We start from the raw sequence: 15,263 nt of genomic DNA on the forward strand, positions 1-15,263 counted from the left end.
CCAGCACCTGCCTCCTCCATCCGTCTTTCTGGACACACACCTCAAGCTGGACCACCGCGTCAACTCTTCACTGATTAACTGGACTCAGTCTACCCCTTTCTCCAAACAGATCTAACCCAGACCACCGACAGCGCAGGCTCATGCCCTTGGGGATTCTCTGCTCCCTGCTGCATACCAGCTTAGCTGGGGCCTCCACGACCCGGCCTGAACCAACCTTCCTTTCCAACTCCTCCCACACAAGTCCTCCTCCTCTGACCGTGGCATGTCCCTTCAAGCTTCCCTGCATTTATACAGACTCTCCCCTCACCTGGAATGCCCTCCTTACACTCTTTCCTCGCAGTTACCAACTTCTATTTCTTTCTCCTCTTTCAGATCCATGTGAAATGCCACCTTGCCCATGGAAGCCACCCGGGGAGAGCCAGCCAGGCCTTCTCTGAGGCTGCCCAGGACCGGGTCCCTGCGCACCATCAGCATCTGCTTGTGTCTTTCTTTCCCACTAGACCAGTGATGCTCAACCTTCCTAATGCCGCAATGTATTGTCATTGTGAAAAAGGGGTCTCGACCCACAGCTTGGGAACCACTGTACTAGACCATGAAAACACATCAACTGTGGTCTCTTCACACCTCCAGGCCCCGGCTGAGGGCTCAGTACATCGAAGGCATTTCCAGGACAACAGCATTTCCAAAAGAAACTTAAAGTCTCAGAACCAATACCGGAGACACTGTTTAATCCAACCCTAGTTATTTTAAGTCAGGAAAACAAAAAAGCCAGGCAGAGAGATAACAGAGTGTCAGACATCATCCTGGTCAGCAAGGACCGGTGGCTGTTCCAAGTCTTCATGGACACCTCCAGGCCGGACAAAAGCCCCCAAAGACCATCCCCCAATTCACCAGGCCCTGCAGCAAGACCAAACCCAGGAGAGGGCTACTAAGGACCAAATATCTAAGAAAAAGGCCCTGGAGAGGTCAGGGACAGCCCAGAAAGAGCTGGCCTGGGCGCTCACAGGCCAGTAGAAACAAAAAGCACATAACAGCCTGGAAACCCTGGGAGTGGAGAATATCACGTCAGTTCCACTCGGGAGCCCAGAACAGGTGTGCATCGAGGATGCGAAGCAGGACCACGTAGCTGGCACGTGGAGGCACTTGACATACATTTGCTGCCGCACAAATTAATGGCACAAGCGACCGTTTATAAACCGACATGCTGCGTGGTACTACACAGGCCTGTCCTCGGCCCCAGGATCCCAGAGAAAGGAAGGATTATTTCTGCTGGAGGGTGGGGCAGTCTGGGACAGCTTCACAGAGCGGTGACATCTGATCAGACACCATCTGTTATTTTTCTCTAATTGTTCCACATGTGTGAAATTTTGATTCTCAAGCTAGAATGTAGACTCTGGGAGGGCCGAGACCATAGCTGCTTCTGTCTTCCCTGCCCCCCCCCTCCATAGTGTCCATCCCGTGGCTGGGCTCCCTGTAGATACTGAAGGAACTCCAATAAGAGTGTTGGGCCACATGTTTTTATTTCAAAAAGAAGGTCAGAGTAAAGCTATTTTCTCACAAATACACTTTACCCTGCCAAAGATCCCTGAACCCCATCAGAAAATCCACTTATATCCATAGCACTGTAACAACCCAAATGCTCTAGGCACCCAGGGTGGCATTCAGGAGACGGGCACTTTTAGGTTCTACTGAACACTTCTCACGTCCAGTGGGTGACACCGGTCTCTTACACACCTTTTTTATTTCCCCTTCTTGACAACCCTAAAGGATAGGAATCAACATCCTCATTTAACAGAATGAGAAAACTGAGGCTCAGAGGTCACTTGGCAAAGTCAAGGGCCGACCCACATCCAGTCTTTCACCACAATCACCCTGCCGGCATATTAATTCTGTGCCAACAGTTTCCTACAACAGAAGCTTCACCAGGACCATTTGGGAGAAAGGAATTAATGCCCATTCAGAAATCTCATCTGCAAGAAAGCACTAGTCAAGACTACCACCAGCAGCATGCTGGCTTTGCCTTAGCAGCACAAACTAACCTCAAGGGTACATTAACCCAGGAGGTCCTCACACGTGCAGACCATCCTGTACCTCATTCCTACAGACTGCACCCCAACTTCTCACTTTTCCTGAGGTCTCAGCACCCCCCAGCCACATCCCAGTTTCCACAGAAGCCCAGAAGAATGCAAACTCCAATTATTCCCTTTCTTGTTTGGATAATGGCCACTTCACAATTCTCCCTCCCATGCTGGGACCCTTGCTGCTCCCAAGGCGCAGAGCCCTGAGCTGGCACTCAGGTCGGGGAGAGAACAACTGGGAGGGGGGATGAAAAACACACACAGCAGTAAGCTCCAACCCAAACAGAACTAATCCATTCAGAGCCAAGCGAGGCTGAGCAGATGGGAAGCCAGGCATCCCCCACCCGCCCGCCTGCCCGCCACCGCCGCCACCCCAGGTTCCAGGGCCTTCGCCACAGTGGTATAATTACAAAGGGTGATCCAGCCACATGCCCACAGGGCCGCCTCCTGCTCCCAGGCACCCGTGGGCACCACCTTCATCTGGTTTGGGTTTAGAATCCTCCCCACGCCTCCCCTAAATTGTATACTCAAAGGCAGGAGCACAAACATCCCAGCCCCCAGCCCTGCCTCCTCGGGAAGAAGGAACAGGGCCAAACTTTATACCATCCTCTCTGGATTCTCTTAGGACTCCAGAAGAGGGTGAGAGAGTGGAAAGACCCTCCACTCCTCCCAGCCCGATACCCTACGGGCGTGGAGACATCTTCATCCCTGTGTGCCCATTTCCCTATCTGCAGGACAGGACCACTCTGCCTTACCCACCGCGGCGGCCCCCGCCCCCCAAGATCAGCACAGGCGAGGCTGTGCGCAACCTATTCAAATCCCTGCTCGAGGAATGTAGCTCATAACTCTAAGTACAGGACTGACACGTTTATTCCTTTAAGATTAGTTTCCTTCTCTAGCCCTTAAGCACCCTGAGGGCAGAAATCCTCTCTGCCTGCATTTGTCCTCACCTCCCCAAGAACGACACTTAGCAAGCACTCAATAAATACTCGCTGAGCAAAGGAGTGACAGTTCACCATTTCAAGAACACCTTTGAGATATGAACCAATGGAGGAATGTCCAGGATATTTAAAGACTGCTGGAGTTGCAGGAGGGCTCAAACCACTGTGTCACCCTGTCATTGTCTGCAGGCACAGACCGAGTCAGCGTGGCCAATGAAGGACTGGAACCCAGGCCCCAGGCGCAGCCACGCCCTGGGTGATGCTGGGCCCTGAGGGGGGAGGAAGAGGACCGCAAAGATGGCGTTTTCACAGGGAGCAGGTAGTCGAGCAGGCAGCCGACAGGCACGTGAAACAATTAGTGAACAAGATAACTGCCAGGCTGGTGTATTATATGCTGATATAATAAAGTACATGCTGTACAACACAATTAGAGACAAGAGCCAGGCACACCGCACTAATTACACAGGACAAAGGGTGTGCTAACAGAAGCCATGGGGCGCCGGTGCTGCTGCAGCCGGCTCCGGAGGCCAAGAGATCAGAGGTGGGTGCAGGGCGAGGCGCCTCTACCACGAAGTCTCCCCGGACTATGCTCCCTTCTGACATTTCGCTGCCCTTGTTCATCCAGCCAGCCAGCCCAGGGGGCAGGGGGACAGGTCCTGGCACCATGCCAGCCCCTTGTTTTCTCCAGGCTATGTGCTGGGTTCGATGCTGAGTCCTCCCACCCAAACCTCCCCCCAGGAGGTGGAAATAAAGAGCTGGGGGAGGGAAAGTCACCTGCCCAAAAGCCGCAATGCCAACCAAAGGCAGCGTCAAGACACAACACAAAACAGGCCCGGCACTCTGCGAATCCTGTGCTCTCGTATCTCCACACCGACAGGGTCCTGCATGGCAGCCCTACCCACCATCGCCACTGGGCACTTGGAATGCCGGTGGTTTGAATGGAGGTGCCCCATCCGACTAGAGCATGCATCGGGTTTCAAGGCCAGTGTGAGGGAAAAAAGAATGTAAGTGATCTCCTTAATGATGTCTGTATTGACGACATCTTACAAAGTTATTTTAGATATGCCTACGTTTTCAGTCATGATTAAATAAAGCATATTATTCATATTAATCTCATGCGTTTCTTCTGATTTTGTTGAGTGGCTATGAGGAACTTTGAAATGCCCTGTGGGGCCCCGCACAGCAGTGTCTCCATGTGTCTGCCGAATAAGTGATGGAGGGGACGTCACTTCAGGCTAGGAGAAGCTGGGAGTCAAGGGGTGACGTGGGGGGCAGGGGCCACCGCCCTGAGCCCAGGCAGGACAGAGGGGCAGTGATGAGATCTGAACGTAACTGGGGAGCACTTGGCCAGGTGTGAGTGTTGGAACCAAATGACGAAAGGGAAGGACTCTGACCCAGGATTTTTGGCAAAAAAAGAGAAAAAGGCAGCAAGGCTGTCTACCACTCCAAGAGAGACCTGGGAATGACTCCATAGGATATCAGCGGCCTGGAACTAGTCACCCGCCTGGCTCCCTCCCGGAACATGACAACAATACCTCTGGGATGGGTCTCCTCCAAAGACCAGGAAACACTCAGTCAGCCTGGGCACAAGTCTAGCCACACATGGTGGTGAAGAGGGTGCTCAGATAAAGAGGCACTGGCCAGATGAGGCTCAGCAGCGAGTCAGAAAATGGGGTGGGGGTGGCAAAGGACACAGCAGGGTGGGCTACAGAAGAACGGGTCATCTGGGTCATCCAGTGTGTGCAAAGGGTACATGCGGTGGGGAGGGAGGGGTGCCGTAAGTGTTGAGCGTGCAGCCACAGGCAGAGGGGAGAGAGCACAGTCCAGAGAAGTGAGACTCTGGGACTCACTGCTAGATGGGGCACGCGTGTTGGTACAGGCCTGGAGGATGAGCCTGGGATGCTGTCAGAGAATGGACAGGTCCTGACCATGGAAACAACCCCGGGCCTGGCACCAAAGTCTCTCAGCCAGGGTAGCTGCTGAAAGGCGATCACACAGCCCATGAAATGCCACTGACACCACAAAGGTGCAAGGAGGCTCGGGATGGACGTAGTTCTTCATGGAATACACTCACTCCACCAGTGTGGTTCAGGCTGCCCTCCACATGCAGCTGAGACTTACCACGACCAGAGAAAGGCTGGGCAGGGACTGCTGGGCGAGTGCATTGATGGCACTCGAGGTGTGGCGTGGGAGGCCTGGCCACAGGCAACTAGTCTCTGCTGTGACACTACCAGCCACTGACTACTCCAGGCTATTTCTTAACACAGTACCAAGGGGGCTCGGCGCCTGTGGCTCAAGCGGCTAAGGCGCCAGCCACATATGCCTGAGCTGGCGGGTTCGAATCTAGCCCGGGCCCACCAAACAACAATGATGGCTGCAACCAAAAAAAAATAGCCGGGTGTTGTGGCAGGCGCCTGTAGTCCCAGCTACTTGGGAGGCGGAGACAGGAGACTCGCTTGAGCCCAGGAGTTTGAGGTTGCTGTGAGCTATGATGCCACAGCACTCTACCCAGGGCAATAGCTTGAGGCTCTGTCTCAAAAAACAAACAAACAAAAAAACACAGTACTAAGGGACAACCAGCACTTTTAGTCTCTGGGGAGTGTAGGAGGAATGAAGAGACTGAACAGCTGCCGAGTTACCTAGGCCCTTCCCTTTCCAGCATCATTGTCCTCCAAATTCTGCCTTTCCCTATGAGGCAGGGACTGTCGCACAGCAGGCAGTATGGGGTAGAGATTCGATAAACAACAAATTTTCTATTATCAGATATCACAGCTAAGGAAACAGCAACTTAGAGCCATCCCAGGCTGGAGCTGGAGCTTAGAAGAGCAGAAAGTTACCTGCCTGAGCAATCTCAGGGCCAAGAAAAACTCTTCCAATGAAGAGACCTTCAAGCTGGAGGCCACTGCCTCCCTCGGCCAGGCTGAGCACTGGGAGGCATGGAGGAGGTGGGGGGCTCAAGTTGGAGGATTTTATAAAAAACATGCCACAGGGGGAAAGAAGGTCTCACTTGAATGAGGCACTCAAAGACGGTAAGTACGACCTGGTTCTCTGTCTAGCAGAGATGCTGTCGCCCCAAGCCCAGTCACTCTGACCTGCAAGCTGTTTCCTATGACTATCATATCTTCCACCATGGTCCCCTTCACCAACCCTCACCTAGCTGCTCACCTTCAGGGTCCTGTGGAAATGACAGGTGCTCAGTAGCCCTTCCTGGACTTCTCCCAATGAAGGCGCGCCCGCTCCCATCTCATCTCCAACTCCCAGAACCTTCTAGCCTGACTGGCAGCTCCTTCTTATTCCTCTCATGGTCCCTCCCAAGGAGCCAGTGGATATTCCACTCCACACTGTTGCTAGAGAAAGAACAGGAGAAATAAGATAACACACACCTGGGTGAGATAAGCCCCAGACTGGTGTCAGCCATGTGTCAACGAGCACATCCACGGGAGGGCAGGGGAAGTGACAAGTCCAAAGAGGCATAGAGTTTCAGGCCAGGACACCAGGTTCACTATTGGCAGAGACCTGGTTATTTGAAACCAGCCTATGTGGCACAGGTGAAAAAAACCTGGCCACAGCCAGTCTCACCTGAAGCCATCGCTCTGAGTGGGAAAGTCACTGGCCCTCACATTTCTTAGCCTCTGGTATTATCATCAGAAAGAGGATAATCGTAAACATTTTTTTGTGCTTCTGTGTGCTGAGCACTTCATGTAATCACCTCTCTTTACCCCCTTCACACAAACCCCAATACGTAGATACTTCACAAAAACCACATCACAAAGTGGGAAGCTGAGGCTTAGATTGCCCAGGCTCACCCAGAGAAGCTGGCAGAGGTGTCCGCCTGACACGGGCCTCTTTCTGCTACAACTTTCCCACCAGGCCCCATCATTACGCATCTTGACTTTCAACCTCCATATTCTTTTTCTTTTTTTCTTGTGATAAGAGTCTTACTCTGTCCCCCTGGGTGAAGTGCTGTGGCATCATCATAGCTCACAGCAACCTCAAACTCTTGGGCTCAAGCCATCCTCTTGTCTCAGCCTCTGGAGTAGCTGGGATGCTAAGCGCCCTCCATGATGCCCAGCTAGTTTCTCTATTTTTAGTAGAGATGGGGTCTTGCTCTTGCTCTGGCTGGTCTCAAACTCTTGAGCTCAAGCAATCCCTCTGCCTTGGCGTAAGCCACCAGGCCTGGCCTCAACCTTGGGATTCTAAAGGCCAAACAATGAAGACTCAAATGGCATTCCAGCCATTCCCCCCGCCCACAGCCTGCAGGATGAAAGAGGCATAGAGTTTCATAACCCAGGATTCACCAGGTTACCTGGCCTCGCTACCTGGGGTACCCTACATTCCCTCTCCTTTTTCAGCCTCCTGGCCCTAAAGAAGGGGTCCTCAAACTACGGCCCGCAGGCCACATGTGGCGGTGTGATTGTATTTGTTCCCGTTTTGGTTTTTTACTTCAAAATAGGATACGTGCAGTGTGGATAGGAATTTGTTCATAGTTTTGTTTTTTTTTTTTTAACTATAGTCCGGCCCGCCAACGGTCTGAGGGACTGTGAACCGGCCCCCTGTTTAAAAAGCTTGAGGACCTCTGCAGAGCCTGAGGGCCCACTGCCTCCTTTGAAGAAACTGGCCCTTCCACTACCCCCTGGCAAACACCTACTCTCTCTACTCCCCAAACAACTTGAACATCACGTTCCCTATCAACTTTCAGACCCACTGCTGGATCTCCCCCCGCCCAGGGAGACCCCATCTCTCCCCTCTCCTCTGTGCCCCGACATACCCTGCCTGGGCCTGGGGAGGAGCCCATGCAGCTTTGCTTTGCTTAATGTTTTTTCTGCCTCTGCTGGACTTGGTTCCTGGAGGGCAGAGACCTTTCTTAATTCATCTCCATATATCCCCAGTGTTTGCAGAATATATTAAGTCATGTTTTAACGCCTCCTCCCAAACAAATAATCCCCAAAGCCTTTACCAGAGATGCTCTTCAATAATTAAAATTACCAAGAAGAAAAGAATAAGTTGTTGATCACCAGGAAAGCAGAGATAACTTTCCAAGAGGTCAGTTCTAAAAACTAAGACTCAGAATACCTAAGTAAAGATAATCTCTGCTGGTGGCTCGTACAAGAAAAAATCTCACTGGGCTTGGAGCCCACAGCTCAGTGGTGAGGGCACGGGCCACATACCCAGGGCTAGCGTGTTCAACTGTGGCCCAGGCCTGCTAAACAACAATGACAACTACAACAAAAAAATAGCCGGGCGTTGTGGCAGGTGCCTATAGTCCCAGCTACTTGGGAGGCTGAGGCAACAGAATCGCTTAAGCCCAAAAGTTGTAGGTTTCTGTGAGCTGTGATGCCTCGGCACTCTACCGAGGGCAACAGACTTAGATTCTGTCTCAAAAAACAAACAAACAAACAAACAGAAAAACTCACTGGCTTGGAATAATTGGGAATAGGAGGTAAAACACTATGACAAAATTATGGGGCTCTTCTGATGAGTGGTATAAGGACATACCCAGAAAACAGCTTTAGCAACTACACAGGGGTCATAAGCATAGCCAGTGGGGTAAAACAGAACACACTGATTCAAGCAGTTTACAACTATTGAGCAGGTTTTATAATCTTCCCACATCTTTTTAACACCACTCATTTGCTTGGCAAACCTGCCTTCTGGTCTTGGCCAGAAGGAGTGAGGCATGAGCCCTGCCCTGAGGGAGGTTCTAAATGTCTCATTCAAACTGAGCTGCCAGCAAACTGTACACAATTTCCCAAGTATCCTAAAGACGGCTGATGATGCTGAGTGGAGCCTGATCAAGTTGACATCGGCCAGGGAAAACTTTAGCCAAGACGTAACAGTAGAACCACCCAGGCAACACCGCATCCCTTCTCTGCACAGCTAAGGGAAATGAAGCGGCCTCTCTCTCAGCCAGCAGTGCCGTGGTCTGCTACTCGGGGAAACGTTCCCATTAGGACCCGAGGCAGACTACACTGGGAGAAACTATTTGTCCTATGCACATGTATACAATGAGCTGAAATATCACCCGTGGTCAGAAAGTTGGCTTCTTTGCCACTCACTGTCCCTGACGCTACTTGGTGACTTGCAGACCCTGGAGTGGTCCTGAAAACCCGTAACTCCCCAATTGCCCTCTATTCAGAAATAACCAAAAGCGTTAGTTGCTGCCAAAAAAAGGAAAAAGAAAGAAAACCCCAGGAACACACCCAATCCATGTCCAACTCCTTTGCCCCTTGGAACAAAACCCATTGCAGGCGCACACAAAGAGGGGAGGGAGGACAAAGGAGAGGCCGGTCACACTCGACAAGGCGCTTTCTCGTCGTTTCCAAAACAGAACTGTCCGCTGTTAAAACGCTCTTGTTGCTCGGATGTTGGTGCGGGGAAGGGGTGGGGGGAGCAAATCTCAAAACAAAAGGCAAGACACAGCACAGCAGTGTGGAGGGAGGCCCGAGCAGGCTCCTTCTCCCTGCACACTTCCAAGCCTTTGAATGCCCGCAGACCTCGGTCTAGAGCTGGCAGCTGTCTGTTATTATCCCACAACTCCAAGGGCCCCAGCACCAGGGAGCGTGTCCCAAGCAGGTGAACACCATCTGCCCGGCTGACAAGATGCCCACATTGGTGCCTGCTGCTGCCAGCAGGCCGTGTGGACCCCGGGGAGGTGAAGCCAGCCTCCAGGCCCTCTGGGGGATGATTCTTCAACTCTCAGCCAGGCTTTCTTCTTTCTCCCCAGGGGCCTCAAGCTCAGTCACTACCTAGCATTTATCACTGAGGGAGAGCTCTTTTAAAACACACTTGGTCACCTTTCATAGAAATTTCTAAAGGCATCGAGAGTATGGCTTTTCTGTTGGGGGAGGGGTGCACACAAGAAAACAGCCCACGGGCGCACCTTCCCAGGGGTTAATTTTAAGAAGGGTTTTTAATTGATCTACAAAGAGAAAAAGGTTTGCTACCTGCCTTTTTAAAAGCACTCCCTGCATTAGCTAAAACACACCCTAGCCCATTTTCTCCTTCTCCACCCTCACCGTTTTAATTGGGGTAAGTGGCTCCCTGATGCAATGTGCAAAGTACTAAGCAAGACTTCAGGGAGAGCAAGAGGTGAGTGAGAAGCAGGGCTGGGTGGACGGAATCCCAGGATGGGACTCAGAAGGCCCAGGGAAGAGAGGAAGGTCACCACCACCCCCACCGCTGCCAACCATTTCACAGATTAGAGTATTTCCACTTGCCGGTCTGCCAAACAACCTAAGAGCCTTCAACACATGCGGCAGGCACCCCACCACCCTCGAGGCAGTGAGCCGAATGTGACTCACCTGAGAACACGCGGTTTGGCGATGGCGAGCGTGCCTGCCTTTGAGTCTGGGTCTTTCCGTGGGGGCTGACGGCACATGGAAGGACCGCAGGTCCCCACCCGCATCTCTCTGGGTAAGAAATCTGTGACTCAATGTCTTTCAAGCCACAGGTGCTTTCGAGAGACTTGTTCCTCCTGCTCCTGCCATGGGCCAATTCCCTGATGGGAACACCAGGTGGGGACAGTGCCTGGGAAGAGAGCGGGTCATCCCAGAAGGGGGCAGCAGAGTTAAGGCCTGGCCCTGGGCAGCTGGGCTCAGAGTGAAAATCTACCACCAGCCTCCAGTGAGGACCAGCCTTGAATGAGGACGTTTAACGCCCAAAGCTGAAAATACCCAGGGGAAGGGCCCAGACCCAAGTGCTCCCTGCTTCTGAACAAAAGCGGGGGAGGAGAAAGGCTGTAGTGCGGAAACCCTACAAAGTCAAAGCCAGGTCCAACCCTGCTGTGCCCCCAAGGCCCTGGGGAAACTTCTGGGCTGAGTGAAGGCAATCACCCTGCCTGCCTATGACTTACAGGACCCGCTGTGGGGCCCAAGGGCAGTGGAGGCCTTGAAACACTATCAGAGGACCCCACCAACAAGATGCCCAAATCAAGTCAATCCCACCTACCATGCTGGGTGCCCATGAGCCAGCCATGCAGGCCACAAGGTAAGACATCACATCCATGGTCGTGGCCTCACCACCAGCACTCAGGGAGACGCAAGCTTAGGAGGGCAGCCCCACCACATGGAGCAGGTGCACCTTTCTGTGCCACCCCCATACCTCTGTATTCAGAGTATCCAATTTCTAAGGTCTTTAGCTGGAAAATGAGCTGAATTATCATCACTATAAAAAGACAAAGAAGCAGCACATAGAAATAGTCCTTTTATTACTCTACCTAAAAGTAACTTCTGGGTCCACGGTTCTCAGGGCTGGCTGACATCTACAGTAGCCATCCCTGCTCCCCACCAAGTGCACCCACAGCCGGTAGAGGGTCTCATACAGGTCTGTCGTAGGCTAAACCCAACTCTTCCTTTCCCCAGCATCGTGTGGCTGATTGGCCTTCACTCATTCTTGCGCAATAATGCAGCAGCTCACAGGGCTCTGGCACATAGCATTAGCTCTGAGCTCCGCAGCATTTCAGAGGAAAGGGAGACTGTTTCTTTCACGAGCAGGGTGTAGGTTGCAATGAGTCTTAAAGGATATACAGATTTCTCAGAGGACCAGAGAATATGGTCCTGTTCACTCTTTCATAGCCTCTACTCTGGGCCCAAAGGAAACAGACAACCCTCTCTGTGCCCTTAAGGCTGTCCCATCCTGTTGTCACATGTCTTGAGACCAGTGTTTATATCAGATCCTCTTCATCACGCCATGCGACTTCTAGGCCTCACAACCTCGGGTCCCACCCGGGAGACAAGAGTCCACAGCACAGCCCCACACTGAAGCCACCGGGTGTCTCTCTCCACCTAGCTCCCTCTCCAGTGGGAGCTGATGTGTCCAGCTTCCTGGAAACATCTCCTCCACTTTGAATCCACTTTAGAAAGGCAGGCTCAGGCAGGAGGCCGGGAGGGGCTAGGATGGGAAGGAACATCCTGTCTACATCAGAGCAGGGGAGCAGGGGAGGTGGCCCTCAGCCTGCCCACGTGTGCTTAGAGCTTTTTTCCCCCCCAATGAGCAGGAAGTTCATTCAACCGACTAACAAGCATGTGGGGTCATGGTAGGGTTAGGGCAGTGGAGCCAACCTCTGATTTGTAGAAGTGAACGATCCAAGACAATGGGAGTACAACAGCGGAGAAATCAGCTCCAGATGCAGGCCAGAGCCAGCTGCCCAGAGACCAATGGGGGTAATCAATCCTGTTGATATGTTTATTCTCAAAAGGACCTGAGGGAGGGGGCTGCCCCCTCTGCCTCACCAGACAATGGAGGGCAGCTGGGAGCACAGCCCCGCAGCCCTCTCTTCTGACACAGTCTGGGGGTCTTACTTTCTCTTCTGTCTCAGAGCTTCCCTGATTCCCAGCCAAAGCAGCTATATGTGTGTGTGTTTAAGAGGCAGGGTCTTGCTACGTTGCCCAGGCTGGACTTGACCTTTGGGCTCTTTGACATTAATAGTAAAGTACCCTACAGTCAAAGCCCAAGTTCTTGTGCAAAGTTGTGGGGGCACAGACTGCCTTTCTCTACATGACTACAGGCTGCCCATCACTTCTGTGGAGATGCTACTTGGGGCAATCCAGCTAAGCTTTCTTGAACTTTGAGGCAGCTGGTAAGCAGGAAGCCTGGGATTTTCGCTTTTCAGACCTAGTAGATATCAGAGTCGTTGAGATGGAACATGGGGTCCAAAAGAGGCTTAGCCAAGCAGTTAATAAAGAACAGAATTGGGGCCTACACTCAGGTTTCCTTTCTTATCCAGCCCTCAACACGTAACCCTAGACCCCCAAGGGCCAGACAGAATTACTTGGTTATCTGGCAGGGGTTGAGGAGAGGAACTATACCAACCCAGTGTATGAGAGGACAGGACACATCCAAAAAAGCAGTTTTGAGTACCTACCAAGTAGCACAAACTCAGAGGAGAAGCAGAAAGAACGAAGAACTCCCATTCACAGAGCTCTCAGGTCCACAAGGAAAGGGCATTAAAAAATCCTTGTTTGTCACACAATGTCACCGAGAGCTGTGGCCTGGAAGTTGGACCCAAGCACGGCTAATACAGTTAAGTCCATGTTGGTAGGAAGAGCAAGGATTCCCCACCTGGCACACAAAATAAGTCCTCAGAAACAAAACAAACAGAAGATTTGTTAAATAAGTGGATGGGAAGTTAAGCCTGATACCGGGAACACTGCTTCCCAAGATAAAGATTCCACGAGCTTAAATATTTCCTTAGATCCTGCCGAAAAAAGACCTCCAAAGGTTCTCGTGGAAAACAGTTGTTCTTTTTACAGAAATGGTCTCACCAGAAGTAGAAAAGGAGCTGCCTTGTTAGACGGTGAGCCCCTGGCCAATGGCTGTGTCCCCGGAGAGGTTGAGAACGCTGCCTTCCCGTGTCCCCTCCCAGCATGAGGTCAAAGCCACCGGGGTATAAGCACTAGACAAGAAGGGAATACTTGTTGATTTGCCTAACCTTTCTTGATAAGAAGGAAAGGGGGAAGGGAGTTGAAAATCCTAAGAACAAAAGAATGGCAGAGCTTGTCACTGGGCCCTGAGCGTCCATGGCACCCCATCCAGCCATCTGTCACAGCACACAGAAATCCCTGTGTGTGATTCCGTCTGCCTGGGGACATGGCTCCTATCCATCTCCCTGTCCCCACTGAACATGGTGCCCAGGAAGCCCCCCATGAACATTACAGAACAAAATCTTACATCATAGATCAAATCCAGGTACACCTATTCCTCAAGGCCATGGTTCTCTAAACCACATGACTTCCTTTCCTCAACTTCTGAGAGTGCAGATACCTCACCCCGCGCACGGTGGCATGAGATCACACCCGGTCTACCTCTGCTTCCAGCAGCTTGCCTGCCAGTGCCTGACTGTCTGGGAACAGAAGGAATTCACTACACGCCACTTGGTCCTATGAGAGGCCCACAGCAGACAGACTTGGTAGTTGGTACCGAAGCAGAAAAGTCAGGGTTTCATCTGGAGCAAAAAAAGAGCTTCCTTAAAAACTTGTTTAATAATCCCCAGTGCAAGGACAAATGTAGTTCGAATGCTCACGTATCTACTGATAACATCAGTATAAACTGAAGACAACCTTTTCAAAAATAACTTGGCAAAATGATTCGAGTGTCTCGAAAGGGTGAGGGGGTCCATATTTTCGGACCTATTAATTTCACTTCTGGGAGTTTATTCCAAGGGAATTATCTTAGTCTATTCCTGCTGCTATAACAAAATACCTTAGACTGGGTGATATAGACACAACAGAAATTTGTTGCTCATACTTCCAGAGCTGAGAAGCCTAAGAAGAAGGCGCTGGCAGATTTGGTGTCTGATGATGCCTTCTGCTCCCTCCTTACCTGGAGAAGGGGCTGAATGTGCTCCCTTCAGCTTCCTTCATGAGGGCACTAATCCCATGTATGCAGGTGAAGCCCTCATGACTTAATCACTTGCCCAAAGGCCCCATTTCCTAATACTATCACACTGAGGATTAAGTTTCAACACATTAATTTTAGGGTCATAGCAGAACGCGTCCAAAATAAAATGCACAGGTGTTTGCTGCCATGTTCCATACTGTGGCAGGGTGGGGAGGAGGGGAGAGTAAGGGATAACCAATGACAGGGTTAAACCTATGTGACCATGAAAGCGTAATTATGAAAATGCCAGGAAGGCTATGTTAACCAGTGTGATGAAAATGTGTCAAACGGTCTATAAAACCAGTGTATGGTGCCCCCTGATTGCATTAATGTACACGGCTATGATTTAATGAAAAAAAAAAAGGCGTAATTATGAGTAACTGAAAAATCGTTCACGAAAAGAAAGCGTACCAGACCACAAACACATGGATAGACCAAGTGTAGAAGTTGTGAGAGGATAACAGAGTGAATATTTTCTTTTCACTTTTTAAACTTTCTCTGAAGTTGTCCGTAAGAGACAGGGGACCATACTTAGGGGAGGAGGACAGTGAGGCTTGTGTCTCCAGCCTCTTTCTAAGCCATCTAGCTCACCTCCAGGCCTGGGTCGGTAATGACAGGGGGGGGGGGACCCTCTGAACCAAGGCAAACGAACATGGTTTCAAGCAGTGTTAACATGACACCTCTAAGAATGACATTTAACCAACAGGAACCTTCTGGGAATATTTAAACACTCTCCAAAAAAACCAAACGAGGCAGGCAGGCTTTATATATGTACCATGCATGCATGTACAGAGCCACAATTTTCAACACAGAGAGAGAGAGATAAACCATTCTGTTCCCTAACAGCAGCAGTGGCCAACTTTCTACC

General features: G+C 51.2%; 1 protein-coding gene across 4 annotated transcripts in view; it reads right to left on the bottom strand.

Annotated features, from left to right (window-relative positions):
- SSBP3 (single stranded DNA binding protein 3) overlaps positions 1-15,263 on the bottom strand; it is a 172,378-nt gene that overhangs the window by 65,832 nt on the left and 91,283 nt on the right. The gene's annotated exons all lie outside the window — the stretch shown is intronic.

The sequence above is a fragment of the Nycticebus coucang genome, chromosome 22 (genome assembly GCF_027406575.1).
Source record: "Nycticebus coucang isolate mNycCou1 chromosome 22, mNycCou1.pri, whole genome shotgun sequence".
Classification (NCBI taxonomy): Eukaryota; Metazoa; Chordata; class Mammalia; order Primates; family Lorisidae; genus Nycticebus; species Nycticebus coucang.